The sequence below is a fragment of the Alligator mississippiensis genome, chromosome 4 (genome assembly GCF_030867095.1).
Source record: "Alligator mississippiensis isolate rAllMis1 chromosome 4, rAllMis1, whole genome shotgun sequence".
NCBI lineage: Eukaryota > Metazoa > Chordata > Crocodylia > Alligatoridae > Alligator > Alligator mississippiensis.
The window spans coordinates 234,739,402-234,755,836 of record NC_081827.1 but is presented as its reverse complement, the minus strand read 5'-3'; the positions used below and the strand labels follow the sequence as shown (position 1 = coordinate 234,755,836).

At 40.9% G+C, this 16,435-nt stretch overlaps 1 protein-coding gene across 5 annotated transcripts in view; it reads right to left on the bottom strand.

Moving 5' to 3' along the window:
* The window catches only part of LRP1B (LDL receptor related protein 1B), a 1,609,743-nt gene that overhangs the window by 223,489 nt on the left and 1,369,819 nt on the right, over nt 1-16,435 (bottom strand). The gene's annotated exons all lie outside the window — the stretch shown is intronic.

Here is a 16,435-nt window from a genome sequence, read left to right as displayed (position 1 = left end):
CTAAGTTTCTTTGTGGAGCTACTCTGTCCGTACTAGTATGAAAGGTAACATTTGTGCCTCGCTTCTGATAAAGACCATGAAAGTTTAGATTTAGTCATGAGGTTTCCATGCCACTACACTCAAGTATTTCAAAGACATCCTGAGAGAGTCTGAATATCCTTTAACTTCAGTAAGAATTAGGAATTCAAATTCTTTAGGTATTCTTAACAAAAACTCAGCATAAGTTCTTAGTCACAGACTAAGCATAAATGTCTAACCTTTTATGTCTGTGTTACCTACATATATACATTGTTAAGAGGATATTGCAAATAAGCCCAAAACTTGGATAGAAAGAACTTTGGGACAAAAGTCAATCTAGGAAAGAAAATGTTTAACAAGTGTTTTTGTTCTGAACCAGATTGCTTCCTCAACATGAGAAACCTTAGGTTTTTTGAATAATAAAGCAAAAGCCAAAACAGAACCTAAAGAAGAAAAAAAAAAAGCACGTTTCTTCATTCCTTAAAGTTGGTATTGATCTATTTTGATACTACTTCCTGGAGCTCCTTCCTGATAAAGGATACCGCTGCACAGCATATACATAAAGTCTCTAGTTGCTGACATTTTTTTAAAACATTTCTTCTAAATTAGGTTCATGTAAAATTAGAGTCTCCCAGGAAGAGAGTTTATGAAGTTCTTGCATCTATCAGCGAGGAAGCAAGAAAGCAGCCCCATGATTGTACAGGCAAATCCCAGGTAAGAAAGGTAGTTCCAACTGCTGATTTGAATGTATGTGCAACCCTAATAAACCTGAAAACCACTGTGTAGTCTACTTTATGTAGTTTATTATACTGTGTTTATTGAAATGTTTAACAATGTGATGTAAGTTGGGGTCCTGCCACATGTTCAAATTAAAGCTGAATAGAAACCAACTATATAGTTGTTACTTATTTTAAAGCAATAACTTTGTATTTGGTTGGCTCTTTTTATAGCTGGATAGTCATTTTCATGGTGATTATTATTTTGCCTGTGTGGCCAGTGTAACTTTATTATGCAATTAACCAGCTAATTGTGTGATAATTACTTTGCACTTGTGACCAGTCTTACTTTGCACAAATGGCTGGTTAAAATCTATTACATGATTAACCAGTTAAATGCATAATATATGTAATGTGTAGCAGGGGCCTTGGGCTCTAGTCTAACATCCATTGATTGGGATCCAGAATAGCAGTACAGAATAGTTATTTACAGAGAAACTCTTGTTATTAAAGATGTAGTCAGTGTGAACCCTACTGTAGATAGAGCACATATACCCAACGTAAGTAAGACTAGATCCCCCCCTCCCCTTTTTTGGACTAGCAAGGTTTGCAGGTGAGTAGTATAAAAGGACATCCATCCCCAGCATGAATGAATAAGAAGAGGGTTAAAAAATTAAGTTGTCTATATTTCAGCCTAAATCTAGAGGTTGCAAAACAATTAGGAGTCAGATTACATATACATAAAAATATTCATATTAAATTGTCTGTTTATGCATCAAATACAAATACAATTAAGAAGAAAAATATAGGTAATCTCATTTTTTGCATTATCCTTAATTTATAGAAAAGGTGAATTCGTGTGCAGGACAAAATGTTAAATATTACATTTGGCAGACAAGGTTCTTCAGGTGAATCTGATATCTTTTATTAGACAAACTTAAATAGTTTGAAAAAAATATTTAAGTAAGCTTTCGGGTTTAAAAACCCTTCACCAGCCTGAGGAAGCTTCTGCAGTTGGTGTGTGCTCTTCCTGGATGGAATGAATAGAAAGCGGCCACAGGCTGGACTGGTATGCATACAAGATAGGCAGTCAGTGAAGATCTAAATTGAGGAGTCAATGGGTGGCAGGCTGCACCAGAGACAGGCTGGGTTGCAGGGAGAAGGGGGATGAATGCAGTAGTTAAATAGTGGAGAAGTACCTGAGGAGTCAGATGTCAGACAGGTTATAATGTGTCATAAATTCAATATCTATATTTAGTCCATGGTTTTTAGTATTGTAACAGGGGGCCTCCTCAGGGCCAATCTAACTGTGGCCTGCCCAACTGTTCTTGGGCTAACCACCCATGTTCTTGCCCGCCATGCCGTGTTTTTATAATTAATTAGATGTTAAAAAGCGGGAGTCTGCCCATTTAATGCCCCAATGCAAGGGGGTGCTATCTGCAGCTTTCCTCCCCTACACCACAGCCCAAGCCTCGCAGATGGCATCTAGATGTTCTAATGGTCACCGACCTCCACACTGGGCCCCAGAACAACATAGCTCCCTGAACTGAACCCCCTTTGGGTTTGATCCCCATACCAGGACCTTTGGATCTCTAGCCCTGGCCCACCTCCAGGCCAGTTGGAATCCCAGGCCCTCAGCTCTTGGGTGTTTCATGCAGTGGGCCCCCGGCCCTTCGACCCTTCTGGTCCTGGCCCCAGCATGGGCGAGTCAGGGGGAGTTCAGACAGGCCTGAGTCTATGGCCCTTTTCTCACTCTCTGAGGGTCCACCCTCTGGGCCCTCCAAACAAAGGGGTCACCCACCCAGTCATGGGGGCTAGGGGGTTAAGGTGCCCCGACCCACCTTTCACCAGCGGGGTAACTGGCCTGGTATTTCCTGGGGGCTCCCGTCCCACTGAGAGCCCCACCAGGCCACCCACTCCCAGCAGGGTGCACTTTTAGGTCATGCCCAGGACCAAGAGCCTCCTGACCATCCCCTACAGCTCCTCCCTTACCTCCAGATGACACCAGCAGCTCTACAGCTGGCCCCCAACATCAGAACTTCCCTGTTTATATGGGCAGCCATTGAATCTAAAATGGCTGCCCTAATCAGGCACCTGCTGGCTGCTGCCTTCTGGCCCTAAAAGTGGCAGGCACAAACAGTGCCCTGCCAAAAGTATCCAGGAGGGTGATGAAGTGAAGTTCAGAGGCTCATCTCTAAGAAGTGTTTTGTAAATTTCCTTTGAGAATTAGAACTGAGAGACTGGAGAGAGACTGGTTTTCTTGTGAGAAATGTGCCCCCACAGGTAGTTGGGTATTCTTATCTTTGATAGACTTCCAGTGTGCTTTCATTCTGGTGTGCAGTTGTTGTTTGGTCTCTTCTATGTATTTTCCATCAGGACATTTGGTGCATTGGATGAGATATATCACATTTCTGGAGGTTCAGCTGTAAGATCTGGGAATATTGATGGTTCTGTTGTGTGGTGTAGTAATTGTGGGGGTGGTGGAGATAAGTTTTCCAGATTTTGGATTTCTTATCATGGCATGGTATGGATCCATTCAGTGTGTTCTGGGCCTGAGGAAGTTTGCTTCTGGTAATGAGGTTAGCAAGGTTTGGTGCTTGTTTGAAGACTAGGATGGGTGGCTCTGGGAAGAACTCTTTAAGAATACGGTCTCTTTCTAGTATGGGTTGCAACTGTTTGAGGATTTTCCAAATGGGTTTGAGGGAGCGGTGATATGTCATAACCAGTGGTGTGCGATATTACATTTGGAGTGAATTTCAGAAAATAACTCATTGACTGAAGCATCTAAAGTGTGTTTTTTTTCTTCTTTGAAAGGGTCCAGAGGAGGGCCACTCAGGCCCTATGAGGAGAGGCTACAGGACCTGAATCTATTCAGCCTCCACAACAGAAGGCTGAGAGGAGATCTGATGGCCATCTATAAACTTACCAGGAAGGACCAGTGGGGAATGGGAGAGGCCCTGTTCCCCTGAGAACTACCCAGAATAACTAGGAATAACAGCCACAAGTTGATTGAGAGTAGGTTTAGACTAGCTATCAGGAGGCGCTATTTCACAGCCAGGGCAGCTAGGATCTGGAACCAACTTCCAAGGGAAGTGGTGCTCACTCTTACCTTGGGGGGGGGGGGTCTTCAAAAGGAGGCTAGATAATCACCTAGCTGAGATCACTTGATCCCAGCATTCTTTCCTGCCCAGGGCAGGGGGTCAGACTTGATGGTCTGCTCAGGTCCCTTCCAACCCTATCAACTATGAAACTGCTTTTTCCTCAGAAAATGGTTGACACAGTTAAGATGGTTACTTAGCATAAGCAAATGACTGGCTTAGCATAAGCATTCATAAGCAAAATATGCTTGCCTAAGCATCTTGCAATATACTTTTAATATATTATTCTGCCCTATGGTCAGCAGCTTTGCTAGTCCACAGGTCATGCCTTCATTCAGCTGCATAATCCAGTGCTCCCCAAAAATCCACATAGTGTTGCCCTAACAAGTCTGACCTGGGCAGAGTTGGAGGCAAGAGTTCACTACTGGAAGCAGAGAGAACCAGCACAAGGAACTAGAGTTTGCCCCTGTCTTGTGCTAGCTGAAGGAATTTCCTGTGCTGAGTGGAGAAGCATTACTGGAGCCTGGGGGAACCATGAGTAGACCCAGGAGGGCCCAAGTTAGGAGAAGCCAGCAGAGCTATGTAGAGGCCTGGGAGAGCTTAAAGAAAAGTGCCCCAGGTGCATTTGATTGTTTCAGTTTTGCTTGATATTGCTATTTAAGCTGTGGGACATAGAAGTGGCTAAAGGGGAGGAAAAGAGGACACTTGAAGATGCCCCACAGAGGGGCACAGAGACTAATCTACTGCACAGTAAATCATCACCATCTACACGTGTGCACCATTTATTGTGCAGTAAATTAGGTGACTGCACGGTTAGCTAGTACCTATAAACATGAGTACTAGATTAACTGAGCAGTAGTTACTGTGCAGTAACACTCATGTAGATGCTGACCAGAAACAAATTTGCTGCTTGTCAACCTAGGCAGCAGGAGGATATGAGGGACAGGGAGCTCTCTGTCACTACTCCTAGTGCTGCTCAGCTCCTGGCTCCCCCTAGGAGTCAGGAGCTGATCAGTACAAGGACTGGGAGCTCTCTTCCCCCTATCCAGCTCCGAGCACACAGCCAACAGCTCCAGAGGGTGAGTGGAGGCTGGAAACCCAGTCCCTACCCATCCACCAGAGAAGATCTGTGTGGCATGGAGCTGGATGCACCAGGGAGCACATGGGAGGTGGGAACCCATCCCCTACCTGTCCCCCAGAGCAGCTCTGCACAACACAGAGCTGACTGCTCTGGGGAGTGGGCAGAGGCTGGGTTCACTGGCAGTTGCCCCGTACCTGGGACAGCTCCTAGCATGTGGCCTGAAGGGAACTAAGCCAGGAGAGCTCTGTCTGCTGCAGGGGCAGTCATCTCCTGTCTGGGTGCACATTAGATCTACATCCGAATTGCACAGGGCCAGGAGACAGTTGACACTGGAGCTGGCAGAGCTCTCCTCACCCTATACTCCTTCCTAGCCCTCCTGGCTGCTGCAGGGTGGGGGTGCAGAGCATGGCAGGAACACCCCTGTACCATGCTGCTCCTGTTGGGAGCAAGTCTGATCTCAACAGAAGGTATGTATAGACATGCTCCCAGGGAAGTCTTACTGCACAGTGCAATAAGCCTACTGAGAATCAACAGCATGTGTAGACTTACCCTGTGACTTCAAGAAATTACTTATTAGTCAGGGAAGAACAAGAATGGTTACATATACAAGGAAGAAGGGTTGGGTTTTTTGCCTGAATATTTAAGTATTATAAGAAGACTAAAGACCATTACAGATCAGTCCACATGCTGTGGAGCTTCTGCCCACACAGCAACTGTATATTTTTAATGGACATCTGCAGTAGTCAGAACTTTCTACTTAATAAATTGCTCTCGTCTTTAGTGGATCCTTAACCTTCATACATTCCCATGGGATAATTTCCTACCCCAGACATGTATCTTGGGCAGTATCTTAAAGTTAATTAATTCTAAAAAAAATATTTTTAGGATTTTGTCACTGGCACCACAGTGCATAATATCCCCATGACTGGTTTGCTCTCTGTGGATGAAAAAACTGCCCAGGATAACATGTTACCCCAGGTGTGAATGTGTTTTTCCATATGGGGTAACAACTTACTTCAAGCCCATGTTAATGCGTTGGAGTAACTTGTTGCCTGATGCAATTTCTGTATAAATGACAGGCCTAGAACTGTTTGGCTACTTTGGGTGGATGCATCTGAAAGGTCAGCAGTCATTCACACCTTATTCATGTCCACTTCAGGTGTCCATGGTAACTAATGGATGGCCACCCTCCACTCTGCTTTTGCTTTTGTTGGGCAACTCACCCTAGTTCCCTATGTTCCAAAGAAGTCCAAAGTTGTGCTGTTGCTGTCAAGCATACACAATGACCTACCAGCGCGTGGAGAGCAAAGAAAGCCGGACGTCATCCATGACTACAATAAAAACTAGGGCGGGGTGGATAAGCTTGACTACTTAGTCCATATGACCACCTGCAGATGGAAAATCAACAGGTGGCCAATGACACTATTTTTCAATATGATGGATGTGGCTGCTATTGCCAGCCTCATCATTTCGCTAGGCCACAATGCAAACTGGAAGCAAAGATCACATTTAACAAGACAGCGCTTTTTTTTTTTTTTTTTTTTGCAGGAGCTTGGAGAACAGTTGATCAATGGACAAATACAATGAAGAATGATGGATATACATAATCTGTCTAAATCCATCAAGTCTGGTGTGACTGACCTAAATTACAAATTGCCACAACACACCCCAGTAGAACCTTCTGCAAGCATGAGTGGACATTGTGCTTTTTGTCCAAGGATAGATGACCGCAAAACCCAGAAACAATAAGAAAATTATAAGTGATTTGCTTGTATGCACCACAGTACATCACTGCTGCTTTGTGAGGAATGCAATATTTAGTTAAAATGGTTGGGAAATGTTTTTGGAAGTAATTGTTAGTTTAAAAACAGTGTGAACTGCAGACTTACCAAATTGTTCATTCACATTTTGGAACTCTAAAAACAGTTTAAATTTTCTTCATAGTTCTAGTTAAATAATATTTTGGGTTCAAATCATAAATACTCTTTCAAACAATCTATATATCTAATAAATAGTTTTTGATACATTTATACTGTTGTCACTGGTTCCATTTTGTTCATGAGAGTGGGGTAACAAGTTACCCCATGAGACCAACAAAGGTTATAGTTTCATGAGAACATATGAGGATTACTCTTTGTCTTCCCTAGATTTGTGTTGTCTGTAATGCTGCCTATATTTTTCCTGATTACAGACTCTAGGAAAAATGATATTCCAAGAAAATCAGTAACATATGAACTGACTGTCTGCAACTTAAATTAATAAATAAAATAGTAGGCTCCAAGGAATTTGTTTAAAAAAAATCTGTATTAATATGTACACCCTATTTAATGTAAATGTTTTTCCTCTGACATATCAGTAAGGCATGAGTAAAATAGCTATCAGATGTTTCAGAAATGGCAGTTAATTTCAATTTATTTTACTGGTTGAGAAACATCTCTATAGTAGCTGAATTGCATTTTGCTTCTTTCCATTAACTTTTATTATATTGTAAACAATAGACCATCAACACTGTTGTTCATATAATAGCCTATAAAGTCTATAGTTTGCATGGAATGCGAATGACAAAAATATGAAGAAAAACATTATAATGTAATATTTAAAACGAGTCTTTTGGATGGAGCAGTGAATTCTTTTTTTATACCTTTTCCCTCTCAATTTACAAAAGCTTCAGCAATCGGTAAGCTTTCCAACATCGCAACCAGTAGTAACTATTGATTTATCAGCATATATTAGGATGAAAAAGGCATCCTCCTTTTCTTTTCCTACAGAGAATTCATTTACACTAGTGATCTGTCTCTTCACAAGAAGCATATATTGCTTGTATATTCTTATACTAAATATTGCCTTCACCAAATACATTATGATTTGATACACAGTGTTAAATAAAAGGTGCAACTCAGTATTGTGCACTGTGCAGTCCCCTATACCCACATGCTCTTCTTCCCCTTGTATGCAGTAGCTGCAGCTCTGGTTCTGGCAGGCACTGGGGACAGCAGAACAGTGGTGCCGTGTTATTCTGAGCAGCCACTGGGGGTCTCCTCCTCCTGTGGAAAGATGCCACGGACACATTTTTTTTGCCACAGACACACATAACAAATGTCCAAAGAGGCATCAGTTGTGGGAGGCAGAAAAAGTGGTGACTTGTCCCCCCAGTAGCAGAAACTCCATTTATCAGAATGCCCTTCATGCACTTACACCAGTAGTGTAACTAAAGCAAGATGAGCAGGCCACCCTCCCTGAGTGCTGACTAGGAGGAGGTGCCAGGATCCCCACTACCAGGAGTCTTTGCAGTGGTGGGGAAAGCCTTGCATTGTTTCTGCCTAGCCACAGAAGCTGCACAATGCTGCACCGAGGAGTGTATGGGGGAGTATATGTGTGCTCCCCACACCTGAGGTGCTCACTTTGCTCATACCTCTGATTCACAATCCTGCACTGCTGCCAGTGTTTCATTGCTCTCCTCTCCTACTAACTGGAGCTATTGCAGGAAGATGCAGAATGCAGGGGAGAGGGGGAAGGGCAGGAGACGACAAGATGGTGAGGTGCCCCCTAGTTTCTTTACAGCACCCTCCCCTTTAGGTAGCACCAAGAGCATGTGCCCTGCTCACCCACCCATCTTTATGTTATTGTATTAAATAGAAAAATTTAAATATTTGCTGTCAGAATGAATAGCTTTCATCAGTTTCATCAAATTCAAGGTAAAGTAAGGTTAAAATCTAAAAAGTTACCACAATTTATAACCACCTCTATTTTCCTCTGTAATACTTATTTCAAAATATTTAATAAAGATGCTCATTTCCAGTCCACTAGTAAAGAGATGCACACAGTCTATTAAACATTACATTAGGGTGCCCTGAAATGTCAGATCTAGACCAGCCAATACAGGAAACAAATTAAACATTCATATGTTGTTGAATATGTTTTCTGTCATTAAAATTGCCATTCAGTTGGTCTAAAAGAAACTCTACAGTGTTAAGACTGACAAAGACTTAAGCCTAAACTACCTGGCTTTTCTTAGTTTCAAATATATAATACATATAAGCAAAATTGTCTTTATTTATTTTCTTTCCTCATTAATATTGCATCTAACATTGATATTTCATACAAGGCACTGCCACTGAAATTACATTTACTGTATTTACTTTATCTCCACTATGGCCTCTATGGGCACGCATGTGTGCTTCCCCAGGGACAAATACCAGTGGCACATGGTTGTGTTGCTGCTACTTCCCCTGGGGAATGCTGTTGCACACATGCTCTGACACATGGCAAGTTGTCCTCAGGTAGGGTAGGGATGGCTGGGGCCAGCACCTGGGCTGGCCTCAGCAGTCTTACCTGGGACCCTAGGGGCTTCCCAGGGCTCCAGTGGTGGTAATCCAGCACACAGAGCCTGGCCTGCAGATGGAACATGGTTCCGGCCAACCAGGCTCTGGCTGACCAGGCTCTGGTTTCAGACAATGCATACGGCCGACACGTGTGCCACCCTGCTTTTTCCAGGCATGGTTTTATTTCACACTGGTATCTCCCAGTGTCAAAAAAACCTTCTGCACTGAAAATTATCAGCACATCAAATGTCTATTTGTGTGACACATGCAGTTTGCAGTGCTGCAGAGAGATCTGAGGCACTGCATACTGCACATGTGCACTCATCTGGATGTGTCCCATGAAAGCATATGAGAAATAATAGCAATTTCTTCATTGATGCTTCCAACGTTAAAATACGCCCACACTCATCATATTCCTGCAAAATTGTACAGATTAACAAATCAAACTTGAATACTATGCCCAAACTCACAATCCTCTGAGGATAGTGGACAGAAGATCACCTTCTGTATATTAAGATGGGTGGACCTGGACAGACTGGAGAGGTGGGCAAATCAGAACCAGATGCAGCTCAACACTGAGAAGTGTAAAGTGCTCCATCTTGGGGCAAATAATCCCTAACATACCTACAGGCTCAGTGGTGACAATATGACATGCACCATGGCCAAAAGGTAGCTAGGTGTAATAGCTGACCGTCACATGAACATGAGCTGTCAGTGCGATGCTGTAGCCAGCAGGACAAACACCACTCTGGCATGCATCAGCCAATGCATCTCTTGTAAAAACAAGTACGTGATTCTTCCACTGTACTCAGCATTAGTTAGATCACAGCTGGAGTACTGCATCCAGTTCTGGGCAGCACACTTCAACAAAGATGTGGAAAAACTTGAGAGGGTCCAGAGAAGAGCCACCTGTATGATCAGAGACTTGCAAGGCAAACCACATGAGGAGAGGCTGAGGGACTTGGGATGCTTCAGCCTAAATAAGAGAAGGCTGAGAGGGGACTTGGTAGCAGCTTACCTCTACATCAGGGGAGTACATCAAGAACTTGGTGAACAGCTGTTCACCAGGGCACCCCTGGAGAAGACCAGGAGCAATGGATACAAACTCCTGGGAGACCACTTCAGGCTCAATTCTAGGAAAAACTCCTTCACAGTCATGGTGTCCAGACTGGAAGAAACTCCCTCCAGAAGTGATGCAATCACCTACCCTGGAAATCTTCAAAAGGAGACTGGACAGTCACCTTGCTGGGGTCACCTGACCCCAGTTGTCTTTCCTGCCTAGTGCAGTGGGGTTGGACCCAATAATCTGGCAAGGTCCCTTCCAGTTGCTAACAATCTATGAATCTATGAAGATGGTATATACTTTTATAGTGCTTATTCCATAGACAACTTCTATTTTAGAGCTCTTATGGATTCTTCATGTCATAATATTTTTATTACACTTCATTTCTTGGACATTATTGCTTCAATATTACAAACAATCAATTACTTAGAGGCTGCATCTACACATGCACTGTACTGGGGAACACACTATTTAGCTCCAGAGTAGAGTATCACTGTGTATATGTGCTATGGTATTAGGCCACAGTAAACTAATTAACAGGGACAGTACTATCTTACAGTGGAGTAATTAACTATGATTAAATGCATGTGTAGACACTGACTGTGGGAATAAACTGTACCTGGTCAGCTCAGGCAGCAGAAGGCCAGACTCATGCCTGCTGCCTATCCACATGGCTCTGCACTTTTAACACCCTCAAGCACAATCCAGCCCTTACGCCACCCAAAGCCACTACCCACAGCCCCGGGCAGAGCAGGGCAGGAGCGGCCCTGGCATAAACTGCTTCACCCCAGCTCATATTGCTGCTGCCCTGGGCATGTGTAGATGCTGTGCCTAGGAGTAGTTTACTCCAGCTCAAACTGCTCCAGAGTATATTGCTCTGAATTAATTGCACATGTAGATGCACCCATAGATTAATAATCTATTTCCATGGGTACACAAAAAAATCAAAATTTATCTATCAGATGCCCAAATACCAATTTAGAATTAGCTTAATTTAATGCAATTATAGTCAGAAAAGTAGCAATAAACCATAAGATAATCTTACTCACCTGTTGAGTACTGAGAGACGTGTTTAGTTACTTAATCATCAAAAAGAAAAATATCTGTTTTTACACCTGTTGTTATGATACATATACCCAGGCAAAAGTGATCTTGAATCCATTCCCAAAAATACACTGACAATAATACTATTATATTAGCAGCAGAATGTTCTACTAGCAGCAGAATCTTTATAATTAATTAGCTCAGGCTGATAACGAACCCAACCTAAATCTCAGATCCAAAGTCATTTTATTTATAAAGTGAAGATATTGAGTGAAGTTTTAAGATATTTCATTAGACATGGAATCTCACAAAGACTTTTTAATGACTTTTTTGAATGCAATTACATTTAAATCCTCTATCACATCTCTCCCTACAGTCTATGTGATCCTTTCCCCACCACAAGCTCCACCTGTATACCAGATTGCATGACCTCTAGTAGTCCTCTTGGCCTTTTCTCCTTACAGACTTTCACAACCATCTAGCCTTCTCTGTTGGGCCCCAATACTGAACCTATACACTCGATTCTCATATACTATGGAAAAAAATATACTACCCAGCAGTGTCCCTCAGACTATCCAAGAAAGTAGAGGTACAGGACACCAGCTAGGGGCAAACAAAAATAATAAGTGAAGTGGTATTGGTGGAAGTCAGATGGCAGTAAGGAACAAAGAAAGAAAAGATCTATTGTAAAAGATGGTAAGAAGGCCTAAACAAGCAAGCAAGAAAACCAGAATATGACTAGATGTCTCATAAGAAAGAGAAATCATCATAGCCAGAAATTTGGAAAGAGAGGAAGAAATAGGGTTGCATAAATTTTAAAGTAAATTAGAGACACATAGGTCTAGAAGAAAAAAACATTATTATGCAGACCTGGATGAGAAGGCTGTGCAGGTATTCAGAAAGGGGGTTAACAGGAGAATGGACTGTTAACATTTTTTTTTTATTTGAATTGTACAGATCACAAACAATTAAGAAGAAATTAATACACAAACACTGAAAAACAAAAAAGAATACCATCTTGGGATATCTTTAATTAATTAAAGACATGCAATACCACTTTTTAAATCTGCTAACTGTAGTCTTTGCCTACTTTGCATTCTTCTGCTGAAAAATGAAGTATTCTAAAGCAGCAAAAAGGAGATAGAACCTGGCCTTCATTTGTCTATATGAAGCTACATTATTTTTAAGAGAAGAAACTGATGTGAGAAAAGACTGCTAACATAGCCATAGTCCCCTTTATGGTACAAACTTATTTAAAGAAGACTGCAGCATATAAAGCAACCAAGGCAAGCATAATGATTTATAGAGGTACTTTTGATACTACCATGGTACTATTTAAAAGTGACCTTTCTATAATCATAAAAAATAGAACACCCATAACTTTACTTACAATATAACTTGTTGAAAATATAACCTATGAAGAAGATGCAAATGAACTTTTACTGTATGGAAACTATGTGTTAAAATAAAATTGAGATGAAATCACTAGTCACTCACAAATGTAAATAAATAAATAAATTAAAAATGCAACTTTTATGTTGACTATATATGCAATATGATTCAGTCTCTAGCTATCCAATTACATACTGGTTTTGTTTTTCCTCCAGAACAGTTCTACTCAGTTAATAAGTTATTTCTATCCTACTCAATCTGGAAAAATAGTTATCTAGCCTGCTTAAACAGTTTCAATTAATTGAAACTCAAAATAGATCCATACAAAAAGTGCACATTTGGCTAGAATTTAAAGAGAAAAGTATAAAAATAGTGCAAAGACTTTCAGGGAGAAAATCAGGATGGCCAAGGAATAATTTGACATGCAACTGGCTAGGGATGTACAAGGCAATAAAACATTATTTTTCCAAGTATATCAGAAGTAAGATAAATTGAAGGCAGAAGGCAATCTAGTTACAGAATGATGTGGAGAAAGCTGAAATATTTAATGCTTTTTCACTTCAGTCTTCATGAATAAAATAAGCTACAAGATAATGAGTGCAATTTACAGGAGAGACAGGAATGGAAACAAACAGGCTAGAGTAGTAGAACATATCAAGGATTACCTATGGAAGCTAGATTTTTTTCAAGTCAGTAGGATGACATGGAATACATCGTACAGTACTGAAAGATTTGGTTGCCATTACTGATAATCTTTGAAAACTTATGGAAGTTGGGTGAGGTCCCATATGACTGGAAAAGGGAAAATACAATGCCCATTTTAAAGGAAGAGAACGGGGAGGATCTGGGAAATTACAGACCAGTCACTCTGGCTTCAGTCACTGGAAGATCATGGAGCAGGTACTCAAGGAATCTATTTCTATGCACTTAGAGGAGAACAAGGGTGATTCGGAGCAGCCAGAATGGATTCATCAAGAGCAACATGCCTGACAGTAAGATTTCTTTCTATGACAGGCCCTGTGGAAGGGGGTAAAGCAGTGAATGTAGTATACTTTGATTTCAGTGAGGCTTTTGTCACTGTCACCTATGACATACTCATTAACAAGTGAAGGAAATATAGACTAAATGAAGGGGATACATAACTGTTAATATCATCATAGTCGGTGAATAGCCTTCAGTGGCTCACTGACCAGTTAGGAGGAGGTATTGAGTGGGATTACCCAGGGGTCTGTCCTTGGCCTGGTATTGTTTAATATCTCCATTAATGATTTAGAAGATGGAATTGACTGTACATTTGGAAAATCTGTGGATGACACCAAGTTGGATGGAGTTGGTAACATTCTGGAGAGTAGGGCTAGGATCCAGAATGACCTGGATAAACTAAATAACCAGTCCAAAATCAGTTAGATGAAATTCAAGAAGGACAAGTGAAATGTCCTGCACTTAAGAGAATAATTGTTCATGACTGTAATAATTGTGCAATACAGACTAGGGAATGATTGGCTGGGTTCCAGTACTGGAAAAAAAAGACCTAGGTGTTACAGTGGACCATAAATTGAACATAAGCCATGTGCTGTTGTTTCAGTAAAAGCTGATACCATAGAGATCTGTATTAACAAGAGTGTTATTTTCAGATCAAGGGAAGTGATTCTTATGCTCTACTTGGTACTGGTGAGGCCTCACCTCAAATACTGTGTCCAGTTTTGGGCCTCACACTTCCAAGAGGACATGGAAAAAAAGAATCCAGTGGAAAGAGGCAAAAATAAGGAGAAAAACTGATACCGTGATGTATGAAGAAAGGTTGAAGGAAATAGGATTATTTAGTCCTATTTAGTCTATTTAGTCTAGATTATTTAGCCTGGAGAAAAGAAGATTGAATGGCAATTTGACAACAGTCTTCAAATGTCTGAATGGTAGTTATAAAAAGGAAGGAATTACATTATTCTGTATGGCCACAGGGGACAGGACAAGGAACAGTGGTTTCAATTTGCAGCAGAGGGAATTTAGATTGCATATAAGGAAGAACTTTCTCGCTTATGAGGATGGTTAAACATTGAAATGGGCTACCCAGAGAGACTGTAGAATTTCAACTCATGGGAATTTTAAAAAGTGGATTAGAGAGATTCTTTCCTGAAAGATTTAGTCATGGATGAGGCTACCTTGAGCAGGTAGCTTGACTAGATGACCTCGTGAGCCCTATTCCAGCCCTACTTTTCTATGATTTCTATCTTATTTAACTTACTTCATCCAAACTTTACACTGAATTAAAAAAAAGAAAAGATGAATTTCTCTATGGACTTTTCTGTGGTGCTCTAGCATTAGTATCCAAGTATTTAGCAGACATTAATGAATTTACATTCTTTACAGCTCTTCTGTAACATTACAGAGTATGTAATTAATTAATGAGTATTATTATTCTCATTTTACAGCAGCAGATCTCAAAAATAGAAAAGAAGACCTTCTGTTTTTGCCACTCAGCTTAAAACACACAGGGCCTGATACTTCAGAGTATTTGGCATTTTGTAATACTGTATATGCTCAAAGCACAGCTCCAGTCAACTTCACTTGCAGCTGTGAGTGCTCAGCACTTCCACAAATTTAATATAATGATGTGTTAGGTTAGTCAGCTAGAAAATGAATAAAGTCTTCTGTGATCATTTTGATTTAAATACTTGCCAATATCAAATAGGAACTTGCACCAGAAGCAGGTATACATGCAGTTCCTTACCACAGGATAGAATTTAGGGGGAAGGGGTTAGGGATTTTTTTTGTTTGTTTGCTTTAGTTTTTAACTGTGAGACCAGTTTTTCATTTCCAGTAATCTCTTCACCCTGCAACATATAGGTGAGACGGGATTCTAAAGATGTGAGCTTCATGTGCAATATAAGATAGCTTCATTCCAAGTACCATTTGTCTGGTGTATTCAACGAAGTTGGAGTCCTACTGTAAAAAATATGACATGAATCTGTAATTTACAACAAACATGTATATGTAACAAGATGTGAAATTAAGGTTAAAAGTAGATGTATTTCTGTCATTTACTGATTTTTAGAGTGCTTGACTTGCCACCTTGATGCTCTTCTAAAACAGTTTTTTTTTTTTTATGTGGCTAAAATTATAAATAAACAATTAATTTAGCTTTTTACTTTTAGTTGTTTGGGGCAAAATTAAACTGCTCAGGTTGATTGTGTCTTTGGCAACTGCTTTCCTATATCTATTTTCCCCTCATTTTAATAATTTACCAAAAATGGTTCAGATATTAAATTCATACTTAAAAAATAAAACAAACCCTGAAAAAACAAAAAGCTTATCTTGTGGAACTACAACAACTCCTTCATATCAGTTATCAGTAGGTCTTTGATTTTTAGATTCCAGATCAGACCTCTAAAACTGGTTGATAAAGTGAGTGATATTGTTATGTGGAATAATTTCTAGTGAAGCAAAGAAACATAGTTGACATACCGCAGCCAAGGAATATCGAGACTCAGGATCCCTGGTTCATAGATTCATAGATGTTAGGGTCGGAAGGGACCTCAATAGATCATTGAGTCAGACCCTCTGCATAGGCAGGAAAGAGTGCTGAGTCTAGATGACCCCAGCTAGATGCATATCCAACCTCCTCTTGAAGACCCCCAGGGTAGGGGAGAGCACCACCTCCCTTGGGAGCCCGTTCTAGACTTTGGCCACTCTAGCTGTGAAGA